Genomic DNA, 18,027 nt, shown 5'->3' on the forward strand with positions numbered 1-18,027 from the left:
CCTAGGAAGCAGGCTTTCCAGACACCTAGAGCCCAGGGTCTCCCCCACACCCTAGCTCCTCTTTCAACAAACCAAGGCCTGGGGATGGGGCGTTACCATGGTCCGGCCCTCCCTGCCCCCCCCGCACCTCATGGGGGCCCATCTTCTCTCTTCCTGCGAGCAGAGCAGTGCATTTGGCTTTTTATAAAGACAATAAATAAATAAGCAAGTGGGCATGATTAATTGATGGCGTGGAGCAGACTGAGGCACTGGGAGTCAGGTGGCCCGGCCTCCTGGTGGCCCTAGGCTTTTCAGCGACCTGCGGCCTGTGCCAAGGAGGGGAAGCCTGCCTTGGGGAAGCGCTTTCAGTGTGTGCCTGGGGCGTTCACCTTTCTCCTTCGCAGGGCCTCTGTCCTGGCCTTCTCTAGGCTCTAGGCCAGGCCAGGCTGGAGGCTGGGGGCCCACAGGTGCTCCTGAACTAGCCCCATTTTTCTTGGGGTCTGAGTGCCCTCAGGCTAAACACCCTAGGATTGGTCCAGCCAGCCCCTCCCCTCAAAGCTAGGTCTCTCATGTACCCACTACACAGCCACAGGTTCCAGGTGTGTTGGGAATGGAGGGGTGGGGCACCCTGACCCAAGGGGAAGGGAGGGAAGGGGTGCCCCCAAGGGCCAAGCTGATGGTGGGGGGTGGCGGGGCGGGGTGGGGTAAGGGGCCGGTACCGATGGAGGTACCTGAAGGCGGAGCCCTGGGAGAGGCCAGAGACCCCTCCCCGGGACACCCAGCACGTGCGCGTGGGGGAGGGCGAGGGCTGGACAGCGAGCTCCGGTCCTGCAGGGCGCTCTCCGTGCAGAGTTTGGGGAGGGCCGAGGGGGAGCGAGCGGGGGAGGAGGGAGCGGGAGGGGAGGAGGAAGGGAGGGAGGCGGGCAGAGCGCAGTGCAGCGGTGGCAGAGGCGACGGCGGAGGGAGGGAGGCAGGCGGGCGGCGGCGGGGCCGCGGGGCGAGGCGAGCGCGGGGCAGCCGCGGCACAGGAGCCGCAGCCTCAGCGGGGCCGGGCCGGGCCGGGCCGGGCCGGGCGCGCACCAGTGGCGACGGCAGCGGCAGCGGCAGCGGCAGCGGCAGCAGCAGCATCTCATTCGCGGAGCCGGCGCAGGTGAGGCAGGGGCGGCCGGGCCCGGGGCTCTGGGCCTCCTCCCCTCTTCCTCGGTCTCTATCTCCCTCCTGGCCGGCTTCCCTTCCACGGGCGCTCGGCCCCGGGACCCCTACCGGGCGAGAGCCCGAGCCGGAGCGCGTCCTGGGTCCCCTCGCCCCGCGGAGGCAGGCGCCTTGTCAGCGGTGACCTTGAGCGGGCACCAGGCGCGGGCGGGGCGGGCTGGGGTGGGCGCCTGTGGACCCGGCGCCTGCGGGCGCGGGGAGGGGGCGCGCCGTGTGCCTGCCGCGCGCAAACTTTCAGGGGCTCCGAACAGCCCCTGAGCGGGGGTGGGGGGGCGTTCAGGGCGCTAGAACCCCCCCAATTTCTTCCTTCCCAGCTGGCTCTGACTTCTCTGCCTGTCTTCCCCCCCAGTATTGGGGGGCCCCCTTTCTCCAGGCCCCGATTCCTGCAGTCTAGGGACGTGAGCAGAGCTATGGACGTTGACCCGGGGCTGGGGGCTTCTCCCCTCCGCAAAGGCGGTTTCCAGGCTTCTAAGGGCTGGAGCGCTGCAGGACCCTCTGCCTGGTGCTCTCTGCATCTTCGGCATTGCCTTTTCCTGACGCCCCTCTCCCTGACCGCAACCCTTCCTCAAGCACCAGGAGTCCCCTACCTGGTGACACAAGAGCTCCAAAGTCGCACACTCGGTTGGACTCTCAGATCCGAAGCTTGATTTTTCAGCCCAGCTTCAAAGGGTCCTTGAGAAAGTGGGCTCAGGCAGGTACCCCCTAGGGCCCCAAAGTGGGGCAGTATGTACCTGCACACCTGGACTCACCCCAGGGCCTGGTCACTCTGAAGCGCTGTGGTCTCTGGAGAAACTATGTCTGGCTATCGGGTGTGTCTTAGTATCCTGGATCGTAAGTCTTTGAAAAGGGAAGTGAGGCCCAGAGAGGGTGAGCCAGCCTCAAGGTCACACAGCCAACCCCAAGAAGGAGCAAGAACTGGGCTTTCTTATAGGGGGTTGGGGAGGGATGGAGAGGACTCCTGTTTGGTTCCTACACCTGGGGGATTTGGGCTCTGTCTCTTACTAGCTGTGTGACCTCTGACAAGTCATTTCCCTTCTGACTCACTTTTCCCGTGTGTAAAATGGGGGTAGCTACCTCACAGGGCTGTTTTGATGGCTGGGTTAATATTCTTAAAGTTCTTACAGTCATGCCTAGTACACGGTCTGTGTGCAAAAATTTTTGGCTACCAACATGTGAAATTTCCTTTCTGGGCCTGGAAGGGAAGAAACCATTCCCATCCTCTCCCTTCTGCTTCTGACACCTAGACTTAGGTGGGTTCTCCCCTGTGGCTATGTGGGCTGCTGGGGAGCAGCATCTGCTGAAACCCTGAACCCCTGTGCCCTGTACGGAATGTTCAGTGGTGGCAAGGGTCCCAGACCCTCAAGCGCCCTCTGGACCTACGGGTTCGGCTAATGTAGGCTGTGGTTTCTTGCTGCTTCCATGGGGAGAACAATCCCTAATTTCTAGCTGGGAAATGAAGAGAGGACCTTGCTGCGGCCCCAGGAAGACTCCCCCCTCCTCCCCACAGTCTCATGGGGGAGCATCAGCCTCACCTTCCCCATCTGACCCACTCTTCTCCCTACCTCTGTGAGATGTCATTCCTTCTCTCAAAGGTACTACTGACAACAGAGGAGATGGGGCAGGGGGAACTCATTCATTCATTCATTCATTCTCCAAGCCTTGATTCATGCCTTCTCTGAGTCAAGAGGTGCTTGGAAATACTGTGAAATCAGCCATGTCTTGTAGTTATAAAGCTCCTACCAGGTGCCAGGTACCTGCTGGGCCCTGGAGACACATTCATTCATTTGATAAATTTTTATTAAACACTTAATATGTGCTAAGCACTGTTTGATGTGCCAGGGAGACACTGGTAAATAAAACAGATCTGGTCCCAGCTGTCTAGGGTGACCATATAATTCGCCATCCAAACCGAGATACTTTTGAGAACAAGAGCGGGCATTATTAATAATAACACCAGGACCACAGACATGAACCAGGACTGTCCAGCCAAACTGGGATGCGTGGCCATCCTGTGACCTCGTGTTTATACATCAGTGTTCGCGGAGAACTGTTAGTGTTTTTTAAGCTTGCTTTCTGCCAGGCTCTGTTAAGCACTTTCAGGTTATCATTTGATTTAATCCTCCTGGGGCTGTGAAGCTGCTGTTACCATCTGCATGCAGCTGGTTAGTGGTGGGGCTGGGACCACCTCTGCTACTTAACTGCTGGGTCGCCCTGCCTCCCCAGAGATGGACAAGACCCAGGGCCCACGGGCGCTCTCACTCTCTCTCAAAGAGGCTCACAAACGACTGTTAGGAACACAGATGCTGTAATAGATGTGCCGCGGGGGGCAGACGGAGGCACAGGTTCTGCCTGGAAAAGTCAGAGGCAGCTTCCTGGAGGAGAGGACCTTTGAGCTGGACCTTGAAACATGAGTTAGGATTTTGATAGACTATACAGTTGAGAGGAGGGCATCCAGGCCCAGGTTGCTAAGGCTTGGAGGTGTGGGTTATGTAAACTGGAGCTACCACCCCAAGATAGGTCTGGGTCTAACTGTGACAGGACGAGAGTTAGAGCTGAAACAGCAGAGCCAGTGAAGATTAAGTCCGAGACTGGCGTGCTGTGGAATTTTAGAAGGATGCTCTGAAGATGTGACTGTTCTAGAAGCAGGGTGTAGAGAGAATTTGTTGTACTAGATTTCCCTTTGAAAAGAATTTATAACCTGACCTGTACTATGGAACAATTTCAGGGAGATTGTTTCGTTACATAGAATCACTGCAGAAGAATTTTACCATCATCTGCAGCAGTAAAAATGTTTCACCAGGCAAAGTGATTGCTGACAAGAGAAATATTAACCTACTTAAGGGAGAGAGTGTTTAGTAGCATCATTTTCAAATAAGGAATGTGCTCATTACAAGTTAAATCTTTTCTATTTGTTAAATCACATCCCCAAACTCTAACTTCCTCTTCTCCTCCCTCCTCTCCATGTCACCTCTGTCACAATATAAATCTGCAAATATCAATAATAAAATGGTATTTCTATAGTAAAGTCTTATTTCTTAGACTTTTCATTAATTCAGACTGGCCTCCTTTCCTATCCCCACCAATGAAGTGGAATTATTAGCTGTATGTTATCTGAAAATTTGAATCCATTAGTAGAGAACAAGAACAAAGGGGATCAAATTGGGGCCTTGAGATTGGAAAATCAGGCTTGAAAGATTTGAGAAGCAGAAGAGAACTTGATGGAAGACAGGGAAGGAGGAAGGAGCAGGGCCAGCTCCGTGGGCATGTGACCTGTGAGTGAGGCGGGGCCCTGTGTGAGAATGGCCCTACACTTGATTTAATTCTCTGTGGTTGCCATATTGAAATTCTTAATACTTTTTGAACAGGGGACCCCAAATTTTCATTTTGCATTGGGTCCCACAAATTATATAGCCAGTCATGGGAGGGAGAGAGGAAGAGAGAGATGGGGGTAGGAAGACAGAGGGGAAAAGATAGAGCTAAGGGAGAGAGAAAAGAAAGTAACATTTCTAAAGCCCCTGCCATATGCCAGATGCTGTGTGAGACCATTTTCCATGTTTATCTACCTTATTCTTCATGACAATCCTATGCGGTAGGCAATATCATCCCTGTTTGAAAATGTAGATTTTATATGATTCAGGTGTGGTAAGGCCAATAGATCAGGAGATGACTGCCATTGAAAAGACAGCTTGTGACTCACGGTTCCCAAGAGGAGGGGGCACAGCACGCCATGGGAGGCCAGACAGGGAAGCACCAGGGTCAGTCAGGAGGCCGAGGGAGCAGAGGAAAAAACACCCACAGCAGCCTTTATTGTGGTTTCCACGGAAAGGAACAGGAGAGGCAAGGTAAGCAGGTTTAGGTTGGGCTAGTTAGAATAATTTCAGCGAGCTCTGGGGCATAGGGACTGTCCCTAGTTGTCTGGTATCTGGCCCTGGGGTGATTAGGGCAGGCAGAGCACATGAGCTCCATAACGGAGGTGGCGGACAGGAGCATGGGAGACTGTCCATGCTTTCTCTGCCCCTTCCCACCTGTCCTCACCCCAGCAGGTCATAGAACTGTAGAGCTAGGATAGCCCTTGAAGAGTATCTGGGCCAACTCCTTGATTTCACAGAAAAAGTGAAAAGATAGGTCCAGAGAGGGAAAGTGACTTCTTCAGGGTCACACAGCATTTTGAGGAGTCTGAACTAGACCTAGAATTCATGTCTCCTGCCACTTGAACTACTACTTGTTATTGTTTATTTCTTCCTAGAGTAGAGTTAGGACTAAGCCAGATCCACCAAACTGAACATGGTAGGGTCTGAGTTCCTGTCTCACTTACCGTCATATCCCCAGGGTGCCTGTAGCAGTAGGTGCTCAATACACTATTGTATCAGTTTCCTAGGGCTGCCATAACAAATTAGCACAAACCGGGACACTTGAAACAACAGAAATCTATTCTCTCTCAGTTCTGGAGGCTAGTAGTCTGAAATCAAGGGGTCAGCAGGGCCGCACTCCTTCTGAAACCTGTAGGGAAGCTTCTGATGGTTGCCAGTCTTTGTTGTCCCTTAGCCTGGAACTACATGACTCCAATTTCTGCCTCTGTCTTCACACAGCTGCCCGGCCTCTGTCTGTCTCTATTTTCAAATCTCTCTCTCCTTATAAGGACAACAGTCATTTTAGAATAGAGCCCACCCTCATTGAGGATGACCTCATCTAAACTTGATCACATCTGCAAAGACCCTATTTCCAAATAAGGTCACGTTTACAGGTGCCAGGGTTAGGACTCCAGCGTATCTTTGGGGAGGACACAACTCAATGCGCAACAACAATGAACCAGAGTGAGTGAATGTTTATGATTTGGGCCAAGAAGGAACTCCTCTCGCCCCCAAGATTAATACCAGTTCTGAAGAATCGAAAGTTCTTTAGAAGGAGCAAACAACTACTGTTCAATCCACATCTAGAGAGAAAATCAATCCACATTTAGAGAGAAAACAGCCCAAAGTGTACACGGTAGCATCTCTGTGTGAGCCAGCCTGCTTGCCCCGCAGTCCTTGTGCCATCACTTTCTAATCCTGCCTCTGTGATCCTGGGTGAGTGAGGGGCTTCAGCTCTCTGTTTCCTTATCTGTAAAACAGGATACCATGCCTACCTCATGGGTGCTTTTGTGAGGAATAAGAGGAATTAAGATAAGTGATTCTTAGAACAGTGCCTGGCACACAGGTATTACTGTTAACCACCATCATCATCTTGTAACTTACATAACTTTTCACGTATCTTTGTGTCTTTCAGTCTTCTTCACAGCAAGCCCGTAATATGGCTCTATAAATACCAGCTTCCTTTCCCCATAAGGTGGTTACTCATTGATGAAGCCAGATCTCAAACCCCGTCCTCGGGTTTCCAAGTTCCAAGCTGGCCTTACAGTGTGGCACCTGCTCCGGTAGCTGGAAGCCCACTGGTATGAAGATGTTGCTAACCGATACTTCCTGGTTTCATGGTGTTGGGAGGTTGGAGAGGAGTGATATGTCAGGCCCTGGTAGGGGAGGATGTGAGGGGAAGAGGGCGGTACCCAGAAAGGGGAAACAGCCTCAGTAACCGTTGCCCCCTTGTCACTGTGCTTCTCAGAGGTGGCACAGACTGGGTCTTTTATTTTTAACTTTGCATCCTCAGGCCCTGGCACATAGTAGGTGCCTAATAAATGTGTTGGATGAATGGATTTCTTATAAAACACAAATAGTCACTGCCCCCCACCCAACAACAATAACAGAATCCTGGGACGAGGCCCCCTTGCCTAAGCAGTGATGGCTGTCCACAACTCACAAGTGGGCCATCGATGTGTGAGGAACTTCAAAAAACGTGCTTTTGATGCTATTTGAGGAAACTGGGTGAGCTGTGAAGGCTGGGGGTGTAAAGAAGGTCCAGTACGTAGGTGGGATAGAAAAGGCACAGAGTGTGATGAACCGGCATTGGAGAGAGATGCCACGTTGAATGAATCCCCCAAACGTTGTCATCAGCAGTAGATCAAGAACAGGAGGCCAAGGGAGTTCTCGCTCAGCAAATCAGTGCAAAGGGCAACCAGCTGAATTCCGAAGTGACCACGTGTTTTTATCGGCACTGATTCACATTTGACTGTTTGGTAACATCACAGTAGTTAAGAGTGCCTAGGAACAAATTCTGGACAGACCTTTAACTAGCTGTGTGACTTTGGGCAAGGGGCTTAACTTCTCTGTGCCCGTTTCCTCAGCAGTAAGAGAGGAGAATAAAAGTAGTGCATGGGATTGTTTTAAGAATTAAGATTTGTAGAGTGTTTAGCAAAAAACCTGGACCGTAAATATCATCTCCCTCCTTTGCTGTCTTCTTCCTCCTCCCCAACCCTTCCTCTTCTCTCTTCTTTGTAATGTATTAATTGAATTAGTCATTAGTGCTATGGAAATATTTCCAGCTCCTTACTTTCTAGGTGCATGGTAAGTGGAACTTCCTTGCCTGTTTTGATATCGGTTATAGCTGTGTGTCTTGCTTTGGCCAGTGAACTTTGAAAAGTGACACGTGTCACCCCTGGATGGAAACTTTAACACCCAGCATGCTGTTAGCTACTGCCCCCTTTTCCTCCCTTGGCAACCGAGGCAGCATGGAGACAGAGCCTCCCCCAGCCTGATTCCTGAGCGAGGGTGACGCAGAGCAGAGCCCTCGGCCAGACCGTGATGGACATGCAGCATCAGTGAGAAGGGAGCCTTTGCTTTAAGTCACGGACACTTTGCTCTTGCTTGTTACTGCAGCACAACCTGGCCCGTCCTGTCTGATACGGGCAAGGCGTGAGTTAAAATAATGACAGCTTGTTTAAAGATATGTTTGTCTTTTAATTCCTTCACACGTAATGCCAAAAATTGTGTAGTGTTTGAAGGTGCTGTGAAGACAAAACGTGTGAGAACCACTGCTCTGTGAGGCGAAGGCCAGTCTCCCTAGCACAGAATATGTGGACCTTACCAATTTCACCCCAGCCTCATCTGCTTCTGTCCCACGTGGTCCATGCTCTGCCTGACAAGTCCTCGGCATCCTCGAAAGGGGCCACGTACTTGCACATCTCCAGGCCTTTGCCCATGCTCTGCCTAGAATGGGGCATCCCCCAGGAAATCATGTCACTTGATGAGTGGCTGTGGAGGGTGACAAGTGCATGGGGGGAGAGGGGGACATTTGGTTTGTCCTGAGAGACACAGAAGACCAGAATTAGGACTGAGAGTGAGATTGCTGTTCAATGTGAGAGAGGATTTTAGCCATTAGGGCTTGGCCTGGCACAGTAGCAAGCTCACCACACTGGGGAGCTTCCACGTAGAGGTGAGGTATCATGGCTGAGGTTTCAGGTCAGCAGAACTAGCGTAAACTTTTGAATCCCCTCACATTTGACTTTAGGTGAGATTGTCCAAAGAAGGTGGATCTTGGCTGCAATTCTCTATTTCTTTTTCCCTTTTAAAAATAAAAGTAGGGGCTTCCCTGGTGGCGCAGTGGTTGAGAGTCCGTCTGCCGATGCAGGGGACACGGGTTCGTGCCCCGGTCCGGGAAGATCCCACGTGCCGCGGAGCGGCTGGGCCCGTGAGCCATGGCCGCTGAGCCTGCGCGTCCGGAGCCTGTGCTCCGCAATGGGAGAGGCCACAACAGTGAGAGGCCTGCGTACCGCAAAAAAAAATAAATAAATAAAAAATAAAAGTAGCTCCCTCCCCCCCCCCAAATTATAGACATGTTACATAATGATTATATAATTATAAACAGTATTGGAAAGTATAAATGAAGTAAAACTTAAATGAAATGCCGTAAAACAGAGCTAACCTCCATTAACATTTGTCAGATGTCCTTCCAGACATTTGTCTGTGATTGATAGGTAAATAGATAGATATTGCTTTTTTCTGTATCTTCTCTCACTCCGTAATAGAGTATGGACATCTTAAATATCAATAAATATGCCTCTGCCTTGTCTCTTATAAGTGGCTCTGCCACAATTTATTTAATGCATCCTTTCCTGATGGGCACTTAGGTTTTCTCCTGAATTGTGCCATTATGGATGACACCGTGATGAATGTCTTGTCTTTGGACCCCTGGGCATGTGTCCAGGCATCTGCTGAGGACACATTCCTAGAAGTGAAGTTGCTGAATCAGGCAAAACTGTTTGGGTTGAAAACAGAGACGAGAGCCGTGGTATGATCAGGTAGAGCAGTCCCTTCTGGCAGAAGGGCAGCCTGCAAAGGGTCTGAAGGAGGAGGGAGATGAAAGGGAGGTGGTGGCTGGTCTGGAAGGCTGGAGAGAGTGGAACAGATGGGGAGGGCAAGGAGGGGGCTGGTTTTAGAGGCCTCCAGTCCCGGTTTCGGGTGAGCCATTCCCAAGGCAAAGGCTAACTGTGATGGCAGTTAAGATTTACACAGAGCCAGATAATTACAAGCGTGTTCATATGCACGGTCCATTAGAGCCTCACCACCACCGTGCAAGGAAGGTCTCTGTCCCCGTTTTACAGAGAAACAAAGTGAGGCCTGGAGAGCACGTGGCCAAGGAGCTGTTGTCTCCATCTGCAGTGTGTGGGCTCCTGCAGAGTCCAGACCTTTCCTCTGCACACACCCTGGGCTAGCTCATGCCTCCCATCTGGACAGATGCCACCTTGGCTGACAGGCCAGCTCTTTCTCACTCTTGAAAAGGAAGACTGATTGTCGGCGACTTCTTTGTGAAGCTTTTCCTCGCAGCCCCTCACCCACGCCCGAAAGCAAGGCAGAGCTGCTCAGGGCTCAGAAGGATGTCCTGCAGGCCATCGCCAGAGTGTTAACTCTTGTGTTTTCACTGTTGAACCAGGGAGTCTGCTTATGGCTTCAGTGAATTGGATCCCCTGACTCAACTGACAAACAATATGACCCTTTCTTATCTCACATGATCAAAAGCTCTGGAGTCGGTTAATTCAGCAGATCACGCCATGCCATCAAAACCCACAGTCTTTCTGTCCTTCTCCTCTGCCGTCATCATCCAAAAGGATTCCTCTGTCCCGAGCATGCCCTGCAGATGCCACAGCATCCAGGGGACAAAGGGCAGAGGCATCTCTGTGTGTCTTTTATCAGGAGGAATTCTTTCCCAGAAGCCCCCACCCCCACCCCACCCCCACCCCCACGCCAACCCTTCTGTCTCATTGGCTACAATTGGGTCACGTGGCCATGCCTAAACCAATCACTGCCAAGGGAATGTGACTAAGGGCTTTAAAGGACTTATCTCTGCATCAGTTGGGAGCACAGGTAGACACCCAACACAGTCAGGGCTCTGCCAGCCAGGACGGGAATGGCCACTGGGGAGGCAGTCCCCAGGGTCTGCCCAGCTGTGCTCACACTCCTGGCTCCTCTGCTAGGCTGGGAGGTGTGAGAGGTCAGGGAATTGAGACTTACTCCTTCCTGTGTCCTCTACAGGCTAGCACAGGGCTTAGCACGTGGTGGATATTGAGCAAAATATTGGTTGAAGGAATGAATGAAATGAATCAGTAGGTGTTTCTGGAGACTCCATTGAACCCTGACATTTTAGGATTCTCTGTGCACCAGCAATGCCAGTGCTCTGTCGATCGGGGCACGGGGTGGTTTAGGCATTTCGGAAAGTATAGGAATGGCTTTGTCCTCAGAGATGTTGTAATTTGGTTGTAGGGGAAACACTAGAACCTAAACAATGTGTAGAATTGGGTCCTGGACTGTGGCACTGACCGGACGTGTCATAGAAGGTAAATGCCTCCATAGGTGCCCAGAAAAGTAGGACGAGGCCCGTTAGGGACCAGATGCTGTGAAGGGCAGAGGTGGGTGGTGGAGAAAAACACAGTGTGCTCAGAGAGTGGGTGTGAGTGTGGTGGATATGAGGCAGTGAAGGCACCCACTAGGCCTGAAGGGGACTTACTCCTGAGGGCCTACTATGTGCTGGGCATCGTACTTGTACTTATTTTGTCATATCTTTCCTGTGTCTCTATGAAGTGGATCATTTTATCCCCATTTTGTAGACAGGGAAGCTGAGGCTCAGCGGGTGAGTTTGCTTGTCCAACATCACAGAGCCAGGAAGTGGTGGAGTTTGGCTGAGAAAGCAGAGCTGTTCTGAAAAGCTGGCTCCGTTCTGCAAAAGGGCCGGATGGCCTTCGAGGGCCCACCTAAGACCAGCAGGTGGTGGAATGAATGGGATAGGGGAGCCTGGAAACTGGCAGGAGGGCCTCGAGAAGCTTGGTGCCGTGCAGACAGGGGGAGAAACATCTCAGTGGAAGAGGTGTTTATGACAGGATTCAGGGTGGGCCTGAGGCGCCACGGTCTTCAGCGTCGAACCTGACTTCACATCCCTGATCTGCCAGTTAACAGCTGTGACCTTGACAGGACATTTCCCTTCTCCTTACCTCAGTTTCTCCATCTATAAAATGATGATAATAATTAAGTATGCGTCCAGTGCCTGGCACATAAGAAGAATTTAATAAGTGGAGCTATTACAATTATCAACATTGTGGTTGCTGTTGGTTTAGGACTTGGTGGATAATCCCATCTAGAGGTGACTCCCTTGGTGAGGGGTACTGTGTTCCAGCTCTGCCTTTGTCACCACCTCCACATCTGACCTTGACTGCATACCCCACCAGCCCGGCTCTCCAGGCTTCATCTGCAAACTAAGGGGGTGGGCCAGTCGAATTCTAGCATCCTCCTTGTTCCAAAAGCCATACTTGTGTGAGGTGAAAGGGGGAGGCTGCGATGACAAAAGGGATCAGAATGGAGTGAGGGGGTGTCGGGGATGCCTTTGTTCTGGGAAAGCAAAGGAAGGGAAGGGCAGTGGTTAGAAGGAAGAGCAAAGAGGAGCCAGAGCAGGCCAGCAGCCAGCAAGGACCAGGCAGGTGTGCAAACCGGAGGCGGGCAATTTAGAGGTGGGCAGAGGCAAACTGCTGAAACCAAACAGGCAGAAGCACGTTGAGAACAGCTGTGTCTGACACCTGCCCGCGTTGTGGGAGAACCAGAGAGAAAGAGAAATCAATCACAACTCTTCCCGATGTTTAAAACCTGGGGGGCAGGGCATTGAAGAGCCTGTGTTCAAAGACCGAAATTGAATTTCTCCAAAGTTTGCAGGAACACTGCAGTTATGCCTGAGAACATGTCTATGAAATCCCCTTGAAATCTATTTTTGGGCACAAGGTTTTATAACCAGAGTCAGAAATTGAGTGGAAGTGTGTGGGAGGCTGACCCTGGACAGTTTCCATGTTTGAGAGGAGGGGAAAGAGTATTTTTAACTGTAAACACCCTTGTCTCCTACGGTGAGACTGGGGAAGAGGCAGTTTCACCACTTTGGGTTTCTCACCCGCTGTCATGTTAAGACGGCAGCTGTCTTTGACAGAGTTGTTAAAGTTCCTTACTCAGAGTGGGTGGCCAGGGGCTGGAGATTGAGCGGGGGAACTTGCCTGGGACTTTTGTGTATTGGAACAGAGATGTACGAATCTTCATTTGCCAGAGGCTCCTTCAAATCTATCTTGTGCAGTTGTCCCCGTGCCCAGGGAGCTGTGTCTGGCTGGAGATTTCTCCGGCACTGTTGTATCAGTTCGCTGTTGCTGTGTAACAAACTGCCTCAAACTCCTGTGTCTTGAAGCAGTTGGTTTGTATTATTGTTGATGAATCTACACGTCAGCTGAATGGCTCGTACTGGGTTCCCTCGCATGTCTGTGGTCTGCTGTCGGTCAGATGGGCAGCTCTGTGATCCTGGCAGGCTCTTTCACAGCTGTGGGGGTGGGCTGGCTCTGGGCTGGCCTAGGACAGTCTCCACGGGACGGCTCGGCTCTGACCTGTGCCGTGTCTCTTCCTCCAGCAGCGTGCCTGGGTCTGTCCGTGTGGTGTTGGCAGGGCTGTGAGAGGCAGCAGAGGCACCCAAGGGCTCTTGAGACCTGGGCTCAGAATCGGCACAGTGTCACTTCCGTTGGCCGAAGCAAGTTAGAAGTCACCCCAGATTCAGGGGTTGGCGAAATATGATGACACCTCTTGATGGCAGAGTCGCACTGGCGAGGGCTGGGATCCAGGCAGGCCTCTAACTGGGGCCGTCAACGCCTTCAGTCTGCACACATGCCAGCGCCAGCGTCGGCCTCTGGGCTGTCAAACGGTGGGTGGTTGTCTCTCTTTACAGTCATCCTGATGCTCAGGAGTCCCTTGCTGTGCACAGAGTTTTCCACAAGAGTCTTACCTGTGGAATCAGGAAAGTATATGCCCACAAATAATGTGAGATCAATTTTCACTCATGAGACGGGCAAAAATTAAAAAGTTTGATGCACTCCAGTGTTGGTGAGCATGTGGGGGAAATAGATGCTCTGTCTACTGCTGATCAGGATTTCCGTGCCATTTGAGGGGGCAACTCGGCTGTATTTCTTAGAATTAAAAATACATGTAAAGGTTAAACACCGTGTGGTATGAGCATCTCGTGGATAAACTATTAATACATGCAACCACCTGGATGAACCTCAAGGAGTGGAAAAGCCCAGTCCCAAAGGCTTACACGCTACATAACTCCATTTAGGTAGATGGGTGAAATGACATAATTATAGGGATGGAGACCAAGTTGGCGGTTGTCAGGGGTTAGGGATGGGGAGAGGGGCATGCAGCATAGAGGGGAAGTGCGAGAGGGCCTGGCGGGGCTGGTGCACTTGAGTGTCTTGGTGGGGCTGGTGTTTACACAAAGGTACACATGATAAAATTGCAGAGAGCTGCACGCGCACGCATACACACCCGTATGACTGGTGCAGTCTGAGTAAGCTCTGGGGATTGTGGAATGTCCATTTCTTGGTTTTGACGTTGTGCTCTGTTTATGCAAGATCCTGACTTTGGGGGAGGCTAGGGGAAGGGTGTCTGAGTCTTCCCTGTACATTTCTTTGCAACCCCCCTGTGAATCTATAATTATTTACAAATAAAAGTTAAAAATAAATACACAGGCTCTCTGGCCTGGTGAGTCCACAGTGATGCTAGTATCTGCCGTACAGCATGGTCCTGTGCACCAGGAGGCTTACGCAGATGGTCACCGAACATTCTTTGATATCAAAGCATTGGAAATGACCTGGAAACAACCTGAATGTATCCTTTCACCTAATAATCATTTATTGAGTACCTACTCTGAGCCACGCACTATGCAGGCTCTGGGGACATAGCCATGAGCAAAGTAGTCCAAGCCCCTGCCCGTATGGGTTCACATTCTACTGACTGTCCCACCACAGGGAGCTGATTCAACCTCAGAGTAGCTGTGCCAAGGAATCTCGTGTAACAGAAACAAAGAGGTGAGGTGGATCCCAGTCTCTGTGGACTCATGTGGTTCTGTCTCCAGACCACATCACCGTGAGGAAAGAGCAAGAAGCAGAATCAGGCATTTGGTACGACATTTATTTAGGAAAGAACAAAGAACCACAGTCAAATAAAGGACGGGCCAAGCTTTGGCGTGCACTTTGCAGGCTGTTAAGTGGGCCCCCCTACCCAGAGTGGAAGGCCCATGAGGGCAGGGAGTTGTGGCTGTTTTGCCCTTGCACCCCGGCCTGTGCAGGCCTGGCACATAGGAGGCACTCAGATATCTGCTGAAGGAAGGAGTGAATTGTACCCATTTTACAGGTTGGCCAATGGAAGTGTGAGGTCCTTAGTGATGATATACCGGCTTTACCCCTCGAAAGAGCTGCAAAGTGTGGATCAAATACCCTTGACCTTGAGGCTACCGCATACTTTTCTTTCACACATTTCCCAACCCCAGGAGGCTATGATTGTCAAGTCTTAGGTCTTCTTGTCCACACTGGCTGTTGGTTGTGGAATGAGGTCATCCTTTTGTGGTTCGTGATATAGTGTGTCAGGCATGCCTGTGCCATTATCTCATTTAATCCTCCTATTAATCCTGTTTTGGGGGAAACATACATTCACACATTTTCTATCTGATCTCAGGCCCCAGCCCCTCCTGTAGGTTTTCAGGCACACAGTGCCAGATGGCTGGAAGCAGAAGAGTCCGTTATGGGACACATAGACGTTCCCTGGAGCTTGCATGAGTGGCGGGGGGGGGAGGGGTGGTGGTGCTGTGGCACGTGCTCTTTATTCTCTGCTCCCCCCTCAGCCCATTAGTGAGCCCACCGTGTATCCTGGGGTCCACGGGGGCGGCTCCTCTCGGATGGGAGAGCCTCTGCAGCCTGCTGCGTCCCTTCATCTCTATAAGCCCGGCATGTGGCTTCGAACAGAACGGCAAATAGACTCTTGGGAACGATTGCTGGGTTGATATGAGTTGAGATTCTTTAATGGCAGGTGCTGAATTTTCAATCACAAGTAACACGCGTACAGCACTTAGCTTTTAAGGTAAGAGAAGAGCGGGTTCACTTCCCTTAACCCACGTGGCAGTTTGTGTGGTGGGATAACTTGACCAGTGAGGACACCGGTTGATGAAACCAGCTCACTCATTCACTCACTCATTCATTCACCAAACATGTCTTGAGGCCCTGGTTTGAGCCCGTGGCTGGCCCTGAACGTGTGGTTCGACCCAGCGCCATTCTCAGGATGAGGAAGCACGGACACAGTTTACCCAGTGTCACCTAGGAATCTCCATCCTGGGGGGTCACAGCACACGATTTGCTGGGGCAGCTTCCTGTCCCTACCCGAGGACCACAAACCATCCTTCCAAGTGCTAGCCAAGACAGTGAAACTGAAGGTGCTCTCGGGGTCACTGAGGGGATCAGTTCAGACCAGGGATCCCCTGGAATGTGGGCAGCCAGTCGTTGTGATCGTGACCTCCATGTGTCCCATCATCCGTTTCCTGCCAGGTCCCCTCAAACATTTATCACCCAGTTGCAGAAAAAAGCTGCAAGGCCAGATGACTTGTCTGCAGCCAATGAGCCTCGGCACCCACAAAGCAGAAATTAATGAATGATGGTTGGGGAGAGAGGCAGGGAAGAGGACAGCAGCTATTTTAGGCTCACTCTGCCAAAGCAGAGCCTAATGCCTGCATCTGTGTATTAACTCTGTCTGCTCTCTGAGCAGAAATCGAAGTCACGTGGGCTTGGGTTTTGTTTGCTCGCCAATTCCAAGCTCCTCAAGTTGGTACATCTTGTAAAAATATGCAGATTTTAAATTAATAAAAAGAAAATAGAGCTACTGTAAAGACTGATTCCATTCCCACTCTCTCTTCCTAACTTAATATGATTCATCAAAACCTTCTCTGAGCCAGCCAGTAAAATAGACTAAGGTCAGAATGACCTGAGTTCAAATCTCGACATTCCCACTTTCTGTCACATGACCTCTCTGGGATTTAGTTTTCTCAATTGTAAAGTGGGGGTTGGAAGATTAAGGGAGATACTCTGTGGGAAAGTTCCCGGCACCTGTGACTCCTGCACTGACGTTAGACTCATATACACAAAGAAAACCATTGCCCCCCTGCAGCCTTTTCCTGGGATGAGTGTGGTCTCAGGTTATTGAGATTTAGATGTGAGCTGCTGTGTGATCCTGGGGAAATTAACATTACTGGGTTCATCCACTGGAGACGTGGGAGGATGGAAAATCTCCATCCTTCTGCCTCAGTGTTCAGGTCTGGGGCAGAGGAATGGAAATTAAATGTTCATTGATTATCAGATGTTGCTGAGCACCTCCTAAGTGCATTCACAGGGAGACCGTGGGGACCTCCTGGTGACTTCCGCTGCTGGCCCTCGGCACTGGGCTGACGCATCACGGAAATGGACCTGTGTTGGGTGTGGCTGTTCTCTGAAGAGTGGCAGTTCATTGTCATGGATAGACCTGAGCACTTCCCCTCCTGGTGTTGGTGTCAGGCTCTAGGTAGAGGACCTGGCGTGGAGGACCCGGAGAAATAAATGTGAGTTGGGTGCTAACAGCAAAGGCTGTCAGGGTAAAGCCCAAGGGATCTACAGAGGGGCTGCCTTGGTGGTGGGTCCAGAAAACCACAGCTGGAGCAGCCACGGGCCCAAGCCCTCTCCTGGCCAGATGGACCTGCTGGTCTGGTCCTCCCGTAGCTGCTGGGGCATGTGGGGCCTGGGAAGCAGCAAAGGGAGAGTGGCTTAAAGTGATGGCCCCAAGGGCCTGCCTCATGGTACTCAAAGCCTAGAATGCTTTCCTTCTCGGCATGATCCACTGTGTGGTTATTTATGAATGTCACCCTATGAACAGTCCTGGGAGGTAGAGATCTGTCTATCCCCATTTTGCAGATGAGACCCTGAGCCTCCAGGAAGCTAAGGAACCTTCCAGAAATCACAGAGCCAGCAAGTGGCTCAGCCAGAATCCACCCCCCCCAGCCCCACCCCAAGGCCTGTACTGTTTCCATTCTTATTTTTAAAGAAATATTCCCATTTTTACTGGAAAGCATCTGCTAGGAAGAAGTGGAGACCTGGAGCAGGGCTTCAGAAAGGGCCTTCCCCATGGACAGTGATTCAGTGAAGACTCAGCAAACACTTGTCGACTCGCATCAGGCTGTTTGGGTGTTTGGGAGTCACAGGTGGACGGAGAGGAGCTCAACAGGGGGTTATGGATGGAGTTTAAAAATCACGATTCAAAGGCTTTTCTAAAATGGATTTGGGTATGTTGTAATTCAAAGCCAGGTGAAAGTTATCAGACCATCTTTCCCATAGCTATGGGAGTGATTTCCCTCTAGGAGTGGATTTTGCTGCCCTTCTCTTTCTTGCCGTACAGCATTGCTGTCTCCAGGTGCAAAGTCACTTCTCTGTCTCCGGAGGTGATTCTGAGAAAAGTTTTATGCATCGACCTCACACAGTTTAATCATCAAAAGGTAGAGAGTCAAAATTGCTTAACACCTTGAGTGAGTGACTAGAGCAAGTAACAAACTTTGGAAGCCTCAGTTTCCTCATCTATAAAATAGAGAAAATAGTACCTTGTTTTT

The 18,027-nt window shown here is 51.1% G+C and overlaps 1 protein-coding gene across 3 annotated transcripts in view; it reads left to right on the forward strand.

Moving 5' to 3' along the window:
* The first annotated feature begins 1,017 nt into the window (after positions 1 to 1,017).
* Positions 1,018 to 18,027, forward strand: part of ATP2B2 (ATPase plasma membrane Ca2+ transporting 2) — a 353,733-nt gene continuing 336,723 nt past the window's right edge. Inside the window, exon 1 of one of the 3 annotated variants that reach the window (XM_033437364.2) lies at positions 1,018 to 1,129. The gene's annotated coding sequence lies outside the window, so the exon portion shown is untranslated. The remainder of the gene's footprint in view (positions 1,130 to 18,027) is intronic. The other 2 variants (XM_033437363.2, XM_049716215.1) reach the window with 2 other exon arrangements.

The sequence above is a fragment of the Orcinus orca genome, chromosome 10 (assembly GCF_937001465.1).
Source record: "Orcinus orca chromosome 10, mOrcOrc1.1, whole genome shotgun sequence".
Classification (NCBI taxonomy): domain Eukaryota; kingdom Metazoa; phylum Chordata; class Mammalia; order Artiodactyla; family Delphinidae; genus Orcinus; species Orcinus orca.